The following is a 19,289-nucleotide window of genomic DNA, read 5'->3' on the forward strand; positions in this document are numbered from 1 at the left end:
GGGAGACACGCACACTACCTTAGCCACACAGAGCTATTATACAGGAGGTGGGCTGGGAGAGAGAAAAAAAGAAAGCACACACACACAGGTAGCAGGAAACGGACCCCAGCGCGCATGCGTCCCAGATATAACGGTGACAACAGGCCAGGCCGCTACCTGCTAGACCGGTTCACCCCCTCTATACAGCCCAGTGGTGGAAAAAAGTACTCATATTTCTTTATTACTTAAGTAAAAGTATTTATACTGCATTGTAGAAACAACCTGTTGCAAGTAAAAAGTCTGGAATTCAAAAATTGACTTGGGTAAAAGTACAAAAGTATTGGTGTCAAAATGTACTTTAAGTAGCAAAAGTAGAGAGTAGTCATTGTGCAGAATGTCCCATTTCACATGTTTTCAAAAGTATATAAATATTTTGAAAATAGCAGATCTACAAGCTCACAACGTGTTGCTTTGCGATGCGTTGTGGGCTTGTAGATCTGTTATTTTCAAATGGCCGAAATGTTTGAAGTGGGTAATGTGTGTTTTGCAATAAAAATCAAAATCTACAAAGTAACAAGTAACTAAAGTTTTCAAATAATTGTAGTGGAGTAAAAAATACAATATTTGCCTCTGAGATGCAGTGGAGCAGAAATAAAAGTACTGAAAATTGGAAATAAAGTAATAAAATAAAGTAAAAATAACTCAACATTGTTCTTAAGTACAGTACTTGAGTACATGTACTTAGTTACTTTACACCACTGTCTACACCCCCCCCCCCCCCACCCCTCTCCTTCTCCCTCTCTGTCTGTGTCTCTCTCTCTCACTCCCACCAACTCTTCTCCATTCCGCTCGAAGGTGGGGACGAGGGAAAAAAAACGGTAGTGCAAGAAGGGGGAGAACATGCAAAAGAGAAAGAGAGAGAAAGAGAGCGAGAGTGAGAGAGATAGAGAGTGGAGGGGTGAAAAGGAATTATACAACACACATACACAGAAAGGGAGAGAGCAAACAAAGATGCATGCATACACACACACACACGCACACACACGCACACGCACGCACGCACACACACACACACACACACACACACACACACACACACACACACACACACACACACACACACACACACACACACACACACACACACACACACACACACACACACACACACACGCACAAACAGTCACACACAAATGCACAATTGCCCTGAAGCAGCATAACTGCACCGCCAGTCAAAACTGTGATTATGTTTTTTACTGTGAATGATGTTTCACCATTGCGTTCAGCTAAAGGGCATAGTATTTCAACTAGGTATATCCCGTAAGTCAGGTAGACATATAACCATATGAGTATAGAGTAGAATAGAACAGTGGTTCTAAAACGTTTTCATGTCAATGTCCCCCCCAAACTGACACTTATTAGCCCGCAGACCCCCATTTGAAAAGATATGCGAGGGACCCCCATTAGAGAAGATTTTTATGGCTCTAGCAGTGATTTTCAACCATTTTAATTTCAAGGACCCCCAGTTTGACATGCATTAGGCTACGGATCCCCATTTAATGGCATTTCTATCTCTGGGACCCCAATTCTTTATTGTAAATTAATGTAAATTTAACTCTGAGAGTGTACAAATTGGTTCCATTTGTACACTCTCAGAGTTACCGACCCTAAGGGTCCATTTGGTTCCTAACTATCCATCATTTAGCTGTGGACCCCCTGGAACTCCCTCAAGGACCCCTAGGGGTCCCCGGACCCCATTTTGAGAACCAATGGAATAAAAACAACTTAGAATAGAGCCTATAATACATGTGCCGACTGCATGGTTCTCATTCTCTATCAGAAACCATCGTTCATATCAGGAATATTGGTCACATGTTTTCATCCCTTGATCTTTACTTTAAAGTTGGTTGAATTAACCAAATGAACCCTATAGCGTCCCTATTCTGTAACGAACATTTGCACACACAAAAATAGCCAATCTACAAGCTCACAACAAGCTGCAAGCTGCAAACGTTTTGTAAAGTGAGGATTTAGATCGGTTATTTGATGAGATTTGATGTAGAGGGGAAAAAGTAAGGGTCTTAGTATAGACCCATGTGGTACTCTGGTGGTCAATAAAGTACAGAGTTTAGTCACTAGAACTTGCTCCAGGCGACTGCATCTGAAGCCTAACCTTTAAATGTAAGCTTTTAATTGATTATTTAAAGCAAGGGCACACAGAATAGTGTCAGTGTATGTGTAACAGAGTGGTTCACTATACCTCAGCCTGATGGCCTGAAAGTCTACTATCTCCATCGAGCGATCCTTGGTTTAGTGGTTAAGATGTTGTTGGCTTTGCAAGCGGGAGACCCGAGTTCGAATCCCGGGTGTTACAATGGTGCCGTGACCCAAATCGGGTTTACCCGTGGGAGGAGGTCAAAAGGGGGGGTGAGTGTTAACTGAGTGGTTCGTTACCTCAGTCTGATGGTGTGAAATTCTAATATCTCCTCTGAGCAAATAAGATACCCCTTTGGCATAGTGGTTAAGATGTTGGCTTTCCACGTGGGAGACCCGAGTTCAAATCCCGGGGCGTTACACATGCGAATTTTTGCTGTCGGGCAGAAACCTCCTATCTCCATATTTAAACTTTTTGTGTTTTTCGTAAATCTGTGCCCTACTTGATCATACTACAGCGTCACACAAAAGCATCAAAAGTAGCAGATCTACAAGCTCGAGCTTGTAGATCTGTTACTTTGGGCATTTTTTTCCATTTTTCCAACAGTTTTGGACATGTATGAAGTTTCCACCCGACCGAGACGATATTTATGCAAGTTTACTCCCATTAGATGATGTGTTGTTTGTGTATTTGTGTAATGGCTTTGGCCTGGTTTGCTGAAGTGTTTTTAAGGCAGACTTGCATGTTTTGGGGGCCTGCAGTGTGATCCTAAAATCCACTCGTTTGAAAAAAGGCAAGGCATTAAGCTTTATTTGTCTCACCACGCCCGATGTCCAGCAACACCTGTGTCAATGGTGTATCACAGCAATGATTAGAAAGATAAATGTCCAGTGTACAATCAAATACATTCAACTGTAGTCTGAATCGGTTCATGCACTAGTTGTACTGGAGTAAAAGTACAATATTTGACTCTGGAGACGTTATCGAGTAGAAGTAAAAGTATAGACAATTGGAAACACTCCGGTAAAGTATAAGTACCTCAAAATTGTACTTTTACACCACTGCCTTTGGATGCTCATATAAAAACAGTGTGTGGAACTCCAACCTCCCTCCAACCCATTCAAGCTCTGCTTCTACTCATACTATGTGCTACGATTAATACATACGGTACTTCATGTTTAGTAGTCCCTTGATGTGGTGCTAAGAGTTTTCCTCTAATTAAGGGTGGTGAGTGATGATTCAGTTGTGTGGATGAGCTGGGAGAACAAGATGACACCTTTTAGTAGGCTATCACACAACCAGTTCTGAAGTTTATTTTTAATTAAGACCTGAGGCCGATTCTACAAATGCCCTCTAAATCAATAGTTCTCAAACGTTTTCGAGCCAAGGACCCCCGAATTGAGAAGTGTTTGGCTGCGGACCCCCATCTGAAAATGTTTTGTGCCAGGGACCCCCAGAAGAGAAGATTTGTGTTAAGAAATTCAAAATTATTCACACTTTCAAGAATTTTCAAAAATGTAAAAAAAATAGCAGATTTACAAGCTCGCAGCGCGACACGAAGTGACCCGCTGTGAGCTTGTATATCTGCTATTTTTTCCCCGGCTTTCCCGGTTTTAATGGGTTAAACACATACTGTACAGTAGGGTTGGCACTGGTCACTTTATGTGAGCAGGAGATATGAGTTGTCACTTGTAACAGATATAGAAATGAACAGAGAGGAACAGAGTAAGATAGGAATAAGTACAGTAGAACATGATGTTTTACAATGTAGATGAGTTTCACTTAAACAGTTGCATCTCATATCATTGGTCATACAGCGTCTGATAAAGCATGACGTCACAAGTATATCTGTGTGCTTATGCCGATCAGAGTGAATCAGTGCAGTCAAAAAGGTCATGCTCAGCTATTTCTTTACCTTTGAACATTTGATTTGATTGATTGAATACTTGAGTCAGAAATGTCAACAGCACATGGTACAGTAAGACATTAAGGCTGAAAGGATAACACACCATTGTGTTACCTTACTACTTTTTGTTATTCTTAATTCTTTCTTTTGTTATTGTTGCTACAATGTTGAGGAACCGATACGTAAGGATTTTACTCTTGTGTACTTGTATATGTGAGATGTAACAAATTAAATCTTGAATCTTCTCTGTGACTATAGCGTCTGTTCTCCTGTCTCCTGTTTGCCTGATATGGGTGCTACACCAGAAAGCTACATGTTATACTGAACATCAACCAGGATGGGCACATTAACAAGAATCTGTGTCACATTGTGTGTCAAGTGTGGACCCATAAGCAGACGAACAGGCAGGCAGGCAGGTCAAGTCCAATAACATTTATTTAACAAAGGCTTACATGAAGAACATAACAGGATGGCAGAACCTCAGATGAGGAATACAACTTAGCACATATCCATTGTCCACAGAGAGTGAGTCCATTATATAAACTACAAGCTGATTGCTGAAATGGCCACAGGTGAGCAGTAGTCAGAGCGCTGCAGGGCTGACGAGGAGTGGACCTGGGATTGAGGTGAGCTGTATGGCAATGTGGGAGTGGCCAGAGTAGAAAGACAGAAAGCAGGCAGAGAGACAGACGGACAAAGAGAGAAACAGACAGGTGGAGAGACAGGGCTACCGAGGGTGAGTGAGAATATTGCAGGAGGAGAATGGCAGTGAGTCAGTGACCCGCGGGCACTGACATGACCCTGGGAGCTCCCAGTAGGCAAACTGGTGCTGTGGGAGCCAATAACACAGACATTGAACACAAGGACGTGACGTCCCACAGCAATGTATAGCGTGGAAAGAGAGTAGTAGGGGGCAGAAAGTTGGCCTAGTGGTCCAGGCGCATACCATATTATGCTGGTAATCCAGTTTGACAGCGTGACTCCCGATTCCGACGACCTTTGCTGTGTGTCACACCCCCATCTCTTCATTCATGTCAAGGACCCCCCAAATTGATATGTATTTGGCCCCCTACCCCCATTTGAAAATGTTTTGTGCCAGGGACCCAGAAGAGAAGATCCATTTTCCAATACTTTCAAGATAAAGAAAAAAGAACTGTTACTGAAAAGTAACAGTTCTGGACATACTGTATGAGATTTCCATCCGACAGAGACGATATATATATATCAGGCTTAAGTGATTAAAACCATTCTGTATTACATCACGCAATGTATCAGCTGGACGTTTAAAGGGTATTTCTTTACCGAGGAAATGAATAAATCCTCAAATTAGTGAGTATCCCTTTCCTTATCAGCCCAGGACTCTTTGAATCTCTCGAGCTGTTCAGCCCTGTTTGCATGCAGGCATCTCTGGAACTGTGAGTCATTCAGAGGCTTATTTTAAACTTGTACAGCAGGTTACTATAACGATGTTTGAAACTGATAGGATAACTGTTTCACATAGCACAGTATGCTTAACATAAATTCTCTCTCTCTCCTCTTTCTTTCTCTCTCTCTCTCTCGATTCAATTCAATTCAAAGGGGCTTTATTGGCATGGGAAACTTACGTTTACAGTGTATAATAAACCAATTAAAAATAAGAACTGTATGTGCAAATACATAGAATAAAGAAATGTGTAAACAGAGCTGTGTCACGTTACAAATGTATAATCAAACATATTAACTTCCTCTCTCTCCATCACATGACAACACCGTTAGCTTCATAGGTCTCTCTCTCTCTCTCTCTCTCTCTCTCTCTCTCTGTGCCCTGCCCTAACCCCCTGCTGTGTGTGTGTTTGCACCCCCCCCCTGTTTCATTCCATTAGCCCCTTTGTCTTATTGTCTTTGTAATGACTTAAACACACACACTCCCCGCCCCTTTATTCATTATAGGGCCCCCGCTGAAGCACCTGAAACCTAAACACAATGATCCCCTGACAGCACGCGCGCACGGACACACACACACACACACACACACACACACACACACACACACACACACACACACACACACACACACACACACACACACACACACACACACACACACACACACACACACACTTTAATGTATTTTTTTCTACATGATGTTATTTCTTTAATTAATGTATTTTCAACATGATTTCATGTACAGTGTTTTCTACAGGATTTAATGTCTTTTAATATATTTATTTATTTATGCATGATTTAGTCCCTGCTTCAGATACATACGTATATATCCTGAACATGAAGTGATCATGTTGTATTTTGGCTATAAATGCCTTTTTATTTTCCATTGTGTCAAAAATGTTCCAGCATTTTGCTACAGTTAATTTATCATTAGCCTATATCATTATGATAGGGACACAGTAAGCTGTAACCTGCATGCTAACCTTAGTTAGAGCGGTAGGAGTGTGAGCTTTCTAAAACACAGCAGCGTATACTTTTTTTTAACTCCAAATATTCAAATGGTGTTCAAATTACACACCAAATGTCACCAAGCATTTCTTTGACCAGAACCCACAACATATTAAACCATATTAACCCCGGTGTCCCTTCTGGGCATTCAAATGCTCAATTCGTTTTTTCTCTAGGTTGTACGAGCTCACAATGCCCCACCATCCAACACGTGAGCTTGTAGGTCTGCTATTTTCAAAGCCTATAGGGCGTGGGTTGGTTAACTTACAGCATATAACGTAACCTAGCAGTAGAGTAGACGGTTTAAGGTGAAACGGAAGAGAGAGAGAGCAGGTTGTCAGACCAGATGGAGAGGTGGAGGGAGGAGTGAATGACTGGTATGTTGTCTGGGCAGTCAGAGCTGATCTTCCTCTCTCTCTCTCTCTCTCTCTCTCTCTCTCTCTCTCTCTCTCTCTCTCTCTCTTTCTCTCTCTCTCTCTCTCTCACTTTCTTAACCCATTTAGACCTGAGGCCGATTCTAAAAACGCTTTATAAAAAAGTTTTATTCCAAAATTACTAAAAAAAGTATGTTGCTATATACTGTACATATCAACAAGAACCACAAAAGGGGTTCCCGTCTTGAAAGGTATAGTTACAAATAGGGGTTCCCGCCCTAAATGGTTTTACCTGTCTCTCTCACCCCACACACACACACACACACACACACACACACACACACACACACACACACACACACACACACACACACACACACACACACACACACACACACACACACACACACACACACACACACACACACACACACACACACACACACGCACACACGCACGCACACACGCGCGCACACACACACACACACATATTCCTTTTTCTTTTTCTTTTCATCTACTGCTATATATTTTCTTTTCTCACAGGTTTTTCTTGTGCCTCGCTATGTGTGCCTCTATCTCTCACGCACCCACCAATAATTATCAACCTGGTTTGGTTTAAAGAGCATCCTCTTCTCTCCTCCCCTATTTCTGTACAGATAGCCAGTCTCTACACACACACACACACACACACACACACACACACACACACACACACACACACACACACACACACACACACACACACACACATCACCTGTCCTCATTGTATGGTTCGGTTCATATATGACTAACAACACAGGGCTCTCTTGAGTACACACAGAGATGAAAGAGAGAATAAAGCGAGGGAGCTGAGATGGATGAAGCAAATGTACTTTCCACTAACTCAACCTGATGAACAACCTTTGTGAAAACCATCTCTCTCTCTCTCTCTCTCTCTCTCTCTCTCTCTCTCTAAAAATAAATGGGGATAGCAGTGTACGGTCTCTCTCATCCATGTCCGTTCATTCCAGTACAGTCTGAAAGTTGATGAAAATTAAATCAACTTGCAGAGAATTAGCTTGAAATAGGTAATGCAACACAGTGGGGTTGTTGCATGTGCATATTATTCAATAGGCCTTGCATTTCAATGCATGGAAAGACATAGCCGAAAAATTGTCCCTGCAGAAAAAACATCTGATGTATTAACCATGCAAAGATTTTTAGCTGACATTGACTACATTATTTAAGTAAGTTTAGTAATGTTTTAATGACTTTGAAAGTTAGCATTAGAATGCTCTTTATGTACAATGTATGGCTGAAGATGTGAGACAATGCATTGGTTAAAATAGGACTCAAATGCAAATGGTACTTTAGCTACTTAAGCACTTCTTTATACTTTGTCGTATGACGGTGTCTGTGAAAATTGCCGATGTGGTTAAGAATTGTCTCTCTGTACAGTGTCTCTTGCTCTCATTCTATCCTTCTTTCCTCTTGCCTACCCCCCTCACCGCCTGTACCACCCCTTCTTCCACTCTACAATTTAGTCATTTAGCAGTCACTCCATCTCTCTCTGCACTTATCGTCCTGTTATGTCACCAGCGCCACATACTTTAAGTGTGCAGGTAGAGACACTGGACAGGTAGCATACCTGTGTGTGTGAGTGTGTGTGTGCATTCGCACATGCAGCGTGTGTGTGTGTGTGTGTGTGTGTGTGTGTGTGTGTGTGTGTGTGTGTGTGTGTGTGTGTGTGTGTGTGTGTGTGTGTGTGTGTGTGTGTGTGTGTGTGTGTGTGTGTGTGTGTGGTTGTTGTTCTTGGCATTGATAACCTGAACTAAATAACTTAGCACTTATAGGCATAGGACCACACCCGTTAAAATCTACCAAGAATTATTTGTGGTCTTGTTCTCGCACACATAGACATACATGCATATAGATGCCACATTGACCACCATGGCCAAACGTCAGCGCTGTCCCCAAGCAGGGCATCTTGCCACAACTCCACTGCAAGAAACATGCCTGAGTACCTGAGCCTAAAATGGTTTATTTTAATAAATCATTACCGTTATTAATTTATCTACCTGAGATAAGGCGGTTTGGTATGAAGATCAAAGGAGGCTGTGCGTATCCACATACAGTACCATATAAAGGCAGGTGCTGAACTTCAAACAACAAACATCAACGAGAAAACAATAAAAGTTCACACACTGTTGCTCCCTTTTGAAGACTTCATTTCTGGTACCACACCCGAGGGGGCCGAGCGACGTTTCGAGCACACTGCTCCTCTTGGTATGAAAACCCACATTTGTAAGTACAAGTGTCCTATATTGTAAGTCAGATGACAACTTGTCTAAGATTTGTAACAAACCAACCTTAGACCAGTGGTTCTCAACCTGTGGGTCGGGACCCACATGATTTTGGGCGGGTCCCCAGATGACAGATCAAAGTGACAATTTAAGGACTTTTAAGACCTTTTTTAATACCTAAATCATACCATTGATGCATCAAAGGTCAACAAACTATAAAAACTCGTCTAACATTGGCCAAATTGTCAAATAAAATAAGAAATGAGAAAATAGCCGATCTACAAGAAAATAGCCGATAATATCTGCTATTTTCCCAAAATGTTTCTGTGGGAACCGAGTCAAACTAAATGTAATGCCTCAACTCCTACAATTCCAAGTGCTTGTCAGGGTGGGGGGTCCGCAGTTCAAATAGGATTCTTTTTGGGGGGGTCACGGCCTGAAAAGGTTGAGAACCACTGCCTTAGACATACATGCAAACATGCATTAGGAGGAATGGAGCTTGCCATAGCCAATATGGCGGCCCCCCATTGCCCCACTGACGCACAGTGGTGGAAAAACTACTTGCATGTTCTACTTAAGTAAAAGTATTAATACTGCAATGTAGAAGTACTTTGTTACAACTAAAAGTCCGGAATGAAAAATGTACTCGAGTAAAAGTACAAAAGTATTGGTATCCAAATGTACTTAAAGTACCAAAAGTAAAAGTACTAAAATGTTTGAAAATAGCAGATCTACAAGCTCACAACGCGTCGCATTGTATATCGGCTATTTTCAAATAGCCTGGGTATAAAATAGGGCTAAAGTGGTTAATGTATGTTTTATAATAATGATTTAAATAAACATTTATATCTGCAAAGTAACTAGTAACTAAAGTTTTCAAATAATTGTAGTGGAGTAAAAGTACAATATTTGCCTCTGAGATGTAGTGGAGTAGAAGTAACAGTATAGACAATTGGAAATACTCCAGTAAAGTAAAAGTACCTCAAAACTGTACTTAAGTACAGTACTTGAGTAAATGTACTTAGTTACTTTACACCGCTGCCGCATCACTCCAATGAACAGCAGCGGCCAACGCAGTATCTATCTACGTGTATATGTATGTATCTATGATCACATCACTTTCCAACAGCGCCTGTCTCTGTCTCCCACCATTTCCCAGGGTCAGGGTCAGGGTCAAAGACCCTCCCCTCACAGAACCATCACGCCATGCAACTCGAACCCTCTTCTTTTCTCTTCTTTTTGTTTCTCTCTGTTCCTTTGGGGGGTGGGGGATGCGGAAAAAATGGGGCTGCCAAAAAATGTTGTTTGCAGATATAATGCTTGTTAAGTCTATTGTCCATTCTTCAAAAAGAAGAAGCTTGTGCGTGCTACAAATGTGCAATAAAATGCCATCACGTTAATTAGTATAGAAAGTGGTCGATAGAGGCCGCTATTAAAGTTTGTGAACTCACGCCACAGGTGAGTTCATTATAATAAGATAAATATTTAATATTTAAATTGATAATTAATGCTAAAGTGAATCTATCTGTGTCACTTTAGATGTCTTTGGCTATTCAAAAATAGCAGATATACAAGCTCATAGCGCGGCACCGAGTGCCGCGCTATGAGCTTGTAGATCTGCTATTTTTGAAAAATCTTGAAAACATTTTTTTTTTTTTTTTTTTCAAAAAAAACTGTTAAGATTTAGATTTTCTTAAAGAATCGCCTCAGGTCTTAATGGGTTAATATTGCTGGTGGCGGTGTGTTTATGTGCACTGTAAGTCCTGATCAGGTATACGGCTACAGGTGAATTATTGTGCCGTTGGCTGCAAAGTGAGTTTATACCCGCCCTGCCATGGAAGGGACGTGGCCCCCTTGATAAGTCTGTTGCCCAGGGGCCCATTGTCTCATGAGACGCCTATGGTAACTAACAGGTGCCTGATATTAACGAACCCCAGGTACAGAATCCTGCCTGTCAGGCTGCATACCTGAGTGTGTGTCTCTGAGTGCCTCTCCGGCACTCATGACATGCAAACAACGTGTGTGTGTGTGTGTGTGTGTGTGTGTGTGTGTGTGTGTGTGTGTGTGTGTGTGTGTGTGTGTGTGTGTGTGTGTGTGTGTGTGTGTGTGTGTGTGTGTGTGTGTGTGTGTGTGTGTGTGTGTGTGTGTGTGTGTGTGTGTGTGTGTGTGTGTGTGTGTGTGTGTACTGCTGTCATTATTAATCCAGTCAGTGGGTAGTAAATCCTCTTGGCCTGAACACTGGCTGTCACTCCTCTCCAGATATTTTTTAAGGCTGAACAACAACATTGGTCTTTATTTAACCTTTATTAAACCAGGAAACAACTCATTGAGATCACAAATCTCAAGAGAATTCTACATCTATCACTCCTAAGATTTAAATATAAATAAATAAGCCCAGCTGAAAATATGTATTGGGGAAAACATATTTAGGACTTAGCCTTTGAAACCTTTGAACAAATTTGTCAGAGGGCGGGGGGGGGGGCATTTTCTTAACTTAGCTTGTTTGTAGATTTCTTTGCTATTTTCATATAAAAAAACAAGAAATGTAAATATCTCGACAAATTGTGACAGAATTGTGAGATTGTGACAGAATTGGGAGCAAATCCAACACCGAAATGCATGTGACGTGATTGCTCAACATTAGTTCTACTCCTACCTGCAGTAGTTGAGCTAGTTGTTACTGGATTTTATCTTCTATTCTACAACTAATCAGACATTGAAATTTGAAATATTAAACATTATGTGCATAGTATTTAGTGGTAGACATTTTATGGATGATATGGGATTTTGACTACAATTTAATTTTGTACTACAAGTGATCTACAACTTAACACGATAAATTGCATTGCGATGATAAATATATATTTTATGGGGGACAGCGGTGACCCAAAAGTTAGAGGAGCGCACTTGTTGCCGGAAGGTTGATGGTTCGATTCCCCCGGACCGGCAGGAACAATTCCGGGGCGGAGAAGTGAATGGTCACCACTAACCCCTCCCCCAACACAGCTGCAGTGCCCTTGAGCAAGGCACTGCACCCCCAACTGCTCCAGTGGCAGTGGAGCTGCTCAGTGGACAACTGTGGTTGTACTGGTCAGCTCCCAGGTTTTAATGTGTGTGTGTGTGTGTGTGTGTGTGTGTGTGTGTGTGTGTGTGTGTGTGTGTGTGTGTGTGTGTGTGTGTGTGTGTGTGTGTGTGTGTGTGTGTGTGTGTGTGTGTGTGTGTGTGTCTATTTGCAGGGCATTGCTGAAAATGAGCGCTTATGCTCAGCTTTACCCTGGATAAATAAATAATAATAATAATAATACAAAATAAAAAAAAACATTATAAAATAGGATTAAAGGAACACTTCACCCATTTTCAACCTTATCTTCATGTAATTGGTCCACTCTAAAGCTCATTATAAAGCATTAGTGGCCATTTCTGTTAACTCATTCTGTGTCTCATAGGTGGGCTGTGGACAGTTCTGAAACCTGCCTATACCAGTGACATCATCATTGATAGGCAGGGTTTGATGATTTCAAACAAGATTTTAAACTTTTTTTTCAATGCAAGAACACTAGCTTCTATTTTAGTGTGCTAACTCTCCAGGAAGAGAAACCTTGTAGATTCCATTAGTGATCATGTCATTGATAGGCAGGTTTCTGAATGCTCCATAGACAGTGATTAGACAGAAATCGTTCTATCTTAATGAGGATTAGTGAGGACCAATTAGATATGGTTGTAATTGGGCGAAGTGCTTCTTCAAGTGGTTAAAAGGAAAAAGAGAATGTTAATTGTGCATGGGTGGTTATCATATAACAGGTCGGAGGAGTTTGTCGTGTGCTGTCACCTCCTGTCATTTTTCTGCATGGATTTAAAAGCATCCACACCCTCAGTAGAGGAACAGCCACGTTTCAGTTAGGTGTGTGTGTGTGTGTGTGTGTGTGTGTGTGTGTGTGTGTGTGTGTGTGTGTGTGTGTGTGTGTGTGTGTGTGTGTGTGTGTGTGTGTGTGTGACCACACATGTGTGTGCTCCTAACATAGGCCACATTTGGGGTCAAATGTAGCTATGTTGTTGTTTTCTGTTAGAGTTAAGTTAGGCAAGGGGGATATATGAAAAAGAGATATATGAAATAAATGTAAGTCAATGCAATGTTCCTAAAAGTTTGTGAAAGCAAGTGCGGAGGCGTGCATGCGTGCGTGCGTGCGTGCGTGCGTGCGTGCGTGCGTGCGTGCGTGCGTGCGTGCGTGCGTGCGTGCGTGCGTGTGTGTGTGGGGGGGGTATCTCTCTATGGGCATCAGCCCATAGAGAGATACATATAAGATTACTAAAATTAAAAGTATTACGGTTAAAATAAGAATACAAATAGGCAGACTTAAAGGCATACTAGGTAACGTTTTCAACAAAACTAAAGTTAAATTGTATATCTTTTGTGAGTGGCAAAAGTTTCACAACACCCACTCCATGAATTTCACCCCCGGAAGCTTTTTATTTATATATTTTATATTGAACGTGGACTGGGGGGACTTTCCCGGGGAAATGACGTCATCTGGCCGGAAAACGGAGGTGGAAATGCACTGGTTTCCTGTTTGGCCAGGAACTACCGCAACGGTTTCCTGTTTGGCCAGGAACTATCGCGCTAGTAACAAAAAGGAACCTCACGCTGATTTTAAGAGAATGTAGGATTAGAAGATCGAAAAAGAACAGAAAAAGAAAGCACAGCTCATGGTAACTAATGCTCCACTGGCTAAGAGAAACGATCCGTAGATAGTATAAAACAATTAAAAGATCGCTTTTTGAAACGCTTCCGGCTTCCGGTGAAAACGAATGGAATTCTGGGTAATCGAGGATTACGGAAATTCTATGCAGTGACGGTAGTGACCAGCAGAGGTTGCTAAAAATCGTTAGTTGTGATTTTGCATTGTACAACTTTAAGGTCGGATTTTGCCATCTGCACTTGAACTGACTGAGTGTAAGGAATGAAGTATTCATAAATATAAGTACAATATAATATAGGCATAAGTTTAATGTACAATGATTCTATCACCAGTAATATGAACATACATCATTCGTCAATGAATTGATATGAACGAGGCTCATATGTGTAGTGACATAATGTGTATATGGATAATATATGTACAGTATGTCGATAATATGTACAGTCAATCAACAGCAACCATGTTTAATGAGCAATATGCCCTCTGTCAGCAGTAAAACATTACAGCAGTTATCCTATAGCAGCCAACTGTCCTGGTGCTATACTGTATATCACAGTCCATGTGAAATTGCGCCAGAGTAACGCAAGAGTCACTAATCCTGAGTCATTAATCCATCTGTTTGTGTGTGCGTGGGTGCGTGAAAATGTGTGTGTGTGTGTGTGTGTGTGTGTGTGTGTGTGTGTGTGTGTGTGTGTGTGTGTGTGTGTGTGTGTGTGTGTGTGTGTGTGTGTGTGTGTGTGTGTGTGTGTGTGTGTGTGTGTGTGTGTGTGTGTGAGTGAGTGAGTGAGTGAGTGAGAGAGAGAGAGAGTCTCTGTGAGTCGCCATGTGACCGGTTAAAAAACATTTTAGTTTCAGTGTTTTTTCTGAATGGAGTCAAACCGGTTGTCCGAATGTGTGTGTGTGTGTGTGTGTGTGTGTGTGTGTGTGTGTGTGTGTGTGTGTGTGTGTGTGTGTGTGTGTGTGTGGGATGCGTGTGTAAATGTGCATATGTCAATATTTGTGAATGTACAATATACAGTAACATGTGCATTTTTCTAAATGTTATCCATTACATCTCATACCGTATACAAGTGACATTCTTTGGTTTCGGTTCATCAACATTATAGCAACAGAAACCAAAATAATCATCACGATAATAATAATAATTATTTATATTATTATTTTCTTTTCTTTTAGAATAAGTACCATAGCTTTGGAAACCAACGGTTCCTAAGCCGAAGCCCATGGGTCAGGAGCCTATCTCCTGTTTCCCCTGAACATGAAGCTAGTATGATGCAGGGACGTTCCCCCAATCCAATCCTTTATGCTGAGTGCCAAGCAGGGAGACATTGGGGACCATTTTTAAAGTCTTTGGTGGGACTCTGCTGGGGATTGAACCCGGACCCCCCAATCTCAGGGTGAACACTCTAACCACAAAACCACTGAGCAGATTTTAAAGAAGATAAACAAGAAAAGTACGAGTAGTAGCCTACAATAAACTAACCCAATTTGTACAGTAATCATAGCACACTTTGAGGTGCTTTTTAAAAGTGCTGTGCATGGTTCGAGAAATAATGGATCCAAGAATAGACTTAACATTGGAACGTTATTTAACATAACCTTTCCTGCAGTTAACCGCAGGAAAGGTCCGCCAGGGCCGGGCCGGGCGGACCATTTGCTGCTTGTCACACTCACTCCCCTATCTCCCGGTTTCCTGTCTCTATCTACTATGTCTATCAATAAAGGCAAGAAAATGCCCCAAAGTATAACTTTGAACGTCTTCACCGAAACTAGCGGATCTACAAGTTCACATCGACCTGAGTCATCAGCTATTCTACTGAATGCTTGCCCCCACTGTGGGGACAATTGGCCCTCACACACACACACACACACACACACACACACACACACACACACACACACACACACACACACACACACACACACACACACACACACACACACACACACACACACACACACACTATTTACAGTAGCCCTGTGGCTGTGTTCATCGTTTGGTATAGGATTACAATGGCACCATGTGCTAAACTTAACAAGTCACTTCCTTGGGGATGTACATACATCCACATAGACTGTGATTCCATTATGAAGCTGATTATTACATGCCCTCTAGGGGACACTCCATGGTACTACACCCCCAAGGTATCTCCCATGGAGCTCCTCTCCTCCCTGGTTCATCACTTGCTCGCTCGCTCGCTCCCTCCCTCCCTCCCTCCCTCTCGCTTCCTCCCTCCCTCTCTTGCTCCCTCCCTCTCCCTCCCTCTCCCTCTGGCTCCCTCCCTCTCGCTCTCTCTCTCTCTTTCCCTCTCTCTGTCTCTCTCTCATATAAATTAAAGGTCTATATTAAAATGTACTAATGTTTTGGGGGACTTTATTATGAGGTGATTGTGGTTGTTGACAAAAGATTCTCCCTCTCTCTCTTTGTTTTCTTTCTCTCACTTCCTCTATATCCCCCTCTATCTCTCTCTCCTTCCTTCCTCTCCTCCCTCTGTCTTGCTCTCTCCCTCCCTCCCTTTCTCCCTCCCTCCCTTTCTCTCTCCATGCCTCCCTTATTCTCTCTCTCTCCCTCTAACTGTCAGTGTTTCTCTGTGCAGTCTGACAGTTATTTGGAACATGTTGGAACAGGCAGATAGCTGTCCACAAATACCGTTAGGATTTTACCTCGGAAGGGACACAGTGTGTGAGTGTGTGTGTGTGTGTGTGTGTGTGTGTGTGTGTGTGTGTGTGTGTGTGTGTGTGTGTGTGTGTGTGTGTGTACATACAGTATGTACATATGTGCTTTTTAAGTGTGTTTAAGGTGTGTGTCCATACGCCATAAGAAATGTGCAGGGAGAAGGCTTGTGTGTTGTGTACATGTTAGCTTTTAGGGCACAGAAAGAAAGAAAGAAAGAAGGCAGGAAGGAAAGCAAGAGAGAAAGAAAGAAAAGCAAATGTCTTTTCACGTGAATGAACAAGGATGGTAATTATAAGAAAAAAAGTAGTGTAGTGAAAATAAAAAATCAAACAGAGAGAGAAGGGACAAACGGAGGAAGAGAGAAACGTGTGTCCACAGTTTTCCACTTATTTGGCAAATGTGTGTGTTTGGGCGTAGGGTCTGTTCTGTTGACTCATTTGCCTACAGGAGCAGAAAAGACATGAGCCCACTTGTGTTACCTTGCAACACCATACCGACACACACACACACACGCACACGCACACGCACACACACACACACACACACACACACACACACACACACACACAGAGGTTTGCCAGACAAGTCATGTAATCCACTTAAATATAATCTTATATTACTAAACTTGTTGACAAGTCCAGGTGTGATTTCAGGTGTGAGAGGAGAGCAGTGGTTAGTTTAACTCCGCAGGTTCTGTAAGGTACATGTAGGCTGGATATAAATCATGTTGTTGAATGGAGAATTTAAAGACAAAACTGACAAGATGTCCAATTGTCCATGTATTCTTTACATTAAAAAATATATTCCTACTAAAGGTGTGGTGGGCAAAGTACTCAACCCCAGTATTTGTGTAGTGGGGTTGAGTCTACACCAGGGGTCTTCCACAGGGGGGGACCCCTAGGGGGTCCTCAGAGTTGCTACAGGGGTCCACCAAATCTCTGTTTTTACATTAACCACTTAAACCCTATAGCATCCCTATTCTAAGGACAACTTTAGCCGAAAATAGCCGCTCTAGATCGGCTATTTTCGGCAAAGAGGGGGGGGGGAAAGAGCAGACCAAGTACAGAGTGAAAGTTTACTAAGTATTGACGGTTTAAGTCGTTAAATGTCTGAAAATACACATTAACATGAATCCAACATCTATGAAAAGCTTTAATCTGCAACACAATTGTATGTATAGAGGGGGTCCCTGCTTCATCTCTCTCTCAGTTAGGGGGTCCTTGGCCTGAAAAGGTTGAAGACCCCTGATCTGCACTACAGTATCTTCAGTAAACTGTAACGGTGTCTTTACAGTTTGTTTTTACTGCTGCTCGACTCCTTACTGATACAAAGACAGTGTTTATATCCTTACACTGGCTCCCTGTGTGTCAAATAATTGATTTAAAAATACTACTGTTGGTCCATAAAGCTTTGAATGGTTTAGAGGCCAAAATACATTTATGATATCATCCTTCCGGATCTCTCAGGTCAAAGATCTGCTTTCTGTCCCCTAAACCAGGGGTCTTCAACGTTTTCAGGCCAAGGACCCCCTAGCTGAGAGAGAGATGAAGCAGGGACCCCCTCTATATAGCATAAAATTGTGTTTCAGATTAAACTTTTTTTGTTTACTTGGTCTACTTCTCTTTTTTCCCTCTACACCTATACCTCTTTGCCAAAAATAGCAGATCTACAAGCTCACAACTCCTCGCAGCGCGAGGCGTTGTGAGCTTGTAGATCTTGTGAGCTTGTAGAGCTTGCAGTGCCCTTGTGGATCTGCTATTTTTGGCTAAAGTTCTCCTCAGAAAAGGGATGCTAGGGTTGAAGTGGTTTGGGTGCCAGAGGTTTATTAAAATATTATACTTTGAGTGCCAGGACTTTTTAAACATTTTGAACCTTTTTCAAGTAGTCACAAAATATTTTCAGTGATCACCGTCCTCACGGTGATCCCCTCATTACACACATACAGGTCTCGTACAATCGGGGGGAAAAAATTTAAAACATTCGGAAATCCATTCCATAGTTGCAGCCAGTTGAAAATAGTTAAATTAACATTGTAAAAAAAAAAAGTGCACAGGAGCCGAGATACAGGTTTTTGAAGTCATAAGTTAACCAGGAGGTGGATTGGAGTCTAAATCTTGTAGGAGTGATATTTCCTGTTGCTGTGAAGGAAAAAAAAAAAGGATTTTTTTTTTTTTTTTTTTCAAAAACCGTATATATACGGTTTTGGCACTCAACGTTAGTATGCGCAAAACCGTATATATACGGTTTTGGCACCCAATGTGTTAAGGTAAAAAAAAAGAAAAATCATATCACACAAAGATTTGGCGGACCCCCTGTAGTAACTCTGAGGACCCCTTAGGGGTCACAGACCCCCTGTTGAAGACCCCTGCCCTAAAACCATAAACAAAGTCCCAGAAAACTGCAGGTCTGCTGCCACTCTTATTTCTTTTAAAACACAACTAATGGCCTTTCTGTTTGCTGCATGTCTTTAATTGAGTTACTTTTCTTTTTCCTTTCTCTTCTGCACTGTAATTGTATGTATTATTTTTTGTTTTATGCATCCTAATCATGTCATTGTATAATTGTGTTTCCTTTGCTTGATGTTCTGTGTAAAGCACATTGAATTGCCTTGTGGTTGAAATGTGCTGTACAAATAAAATTGCCTTGCCTTGCCTTGCCTTGCCTTCGAGTCAAGACACTCCTGGTCAAAAATTAATCTACTACAAGTGCAAGTTTCTCAGTCAAATTTGTAGTTACAGTATTGGAGTGCTTGCGTTTAGAAACACTTAAGTATTCAAAAGTACATG

This window comes from Gymnoscopelus braueri (assembly GCF_963280865.1).
Source record: "Gymnoscopelus braueri genome assembly, chromosome: 15".
Lineage (NCBI taxonomy): Eukaryota > Metazoa > Chordata > Actinopteri > Myctophiformes > Myctophidae > Gymnoscopelus > Gymnoscopelus braueri.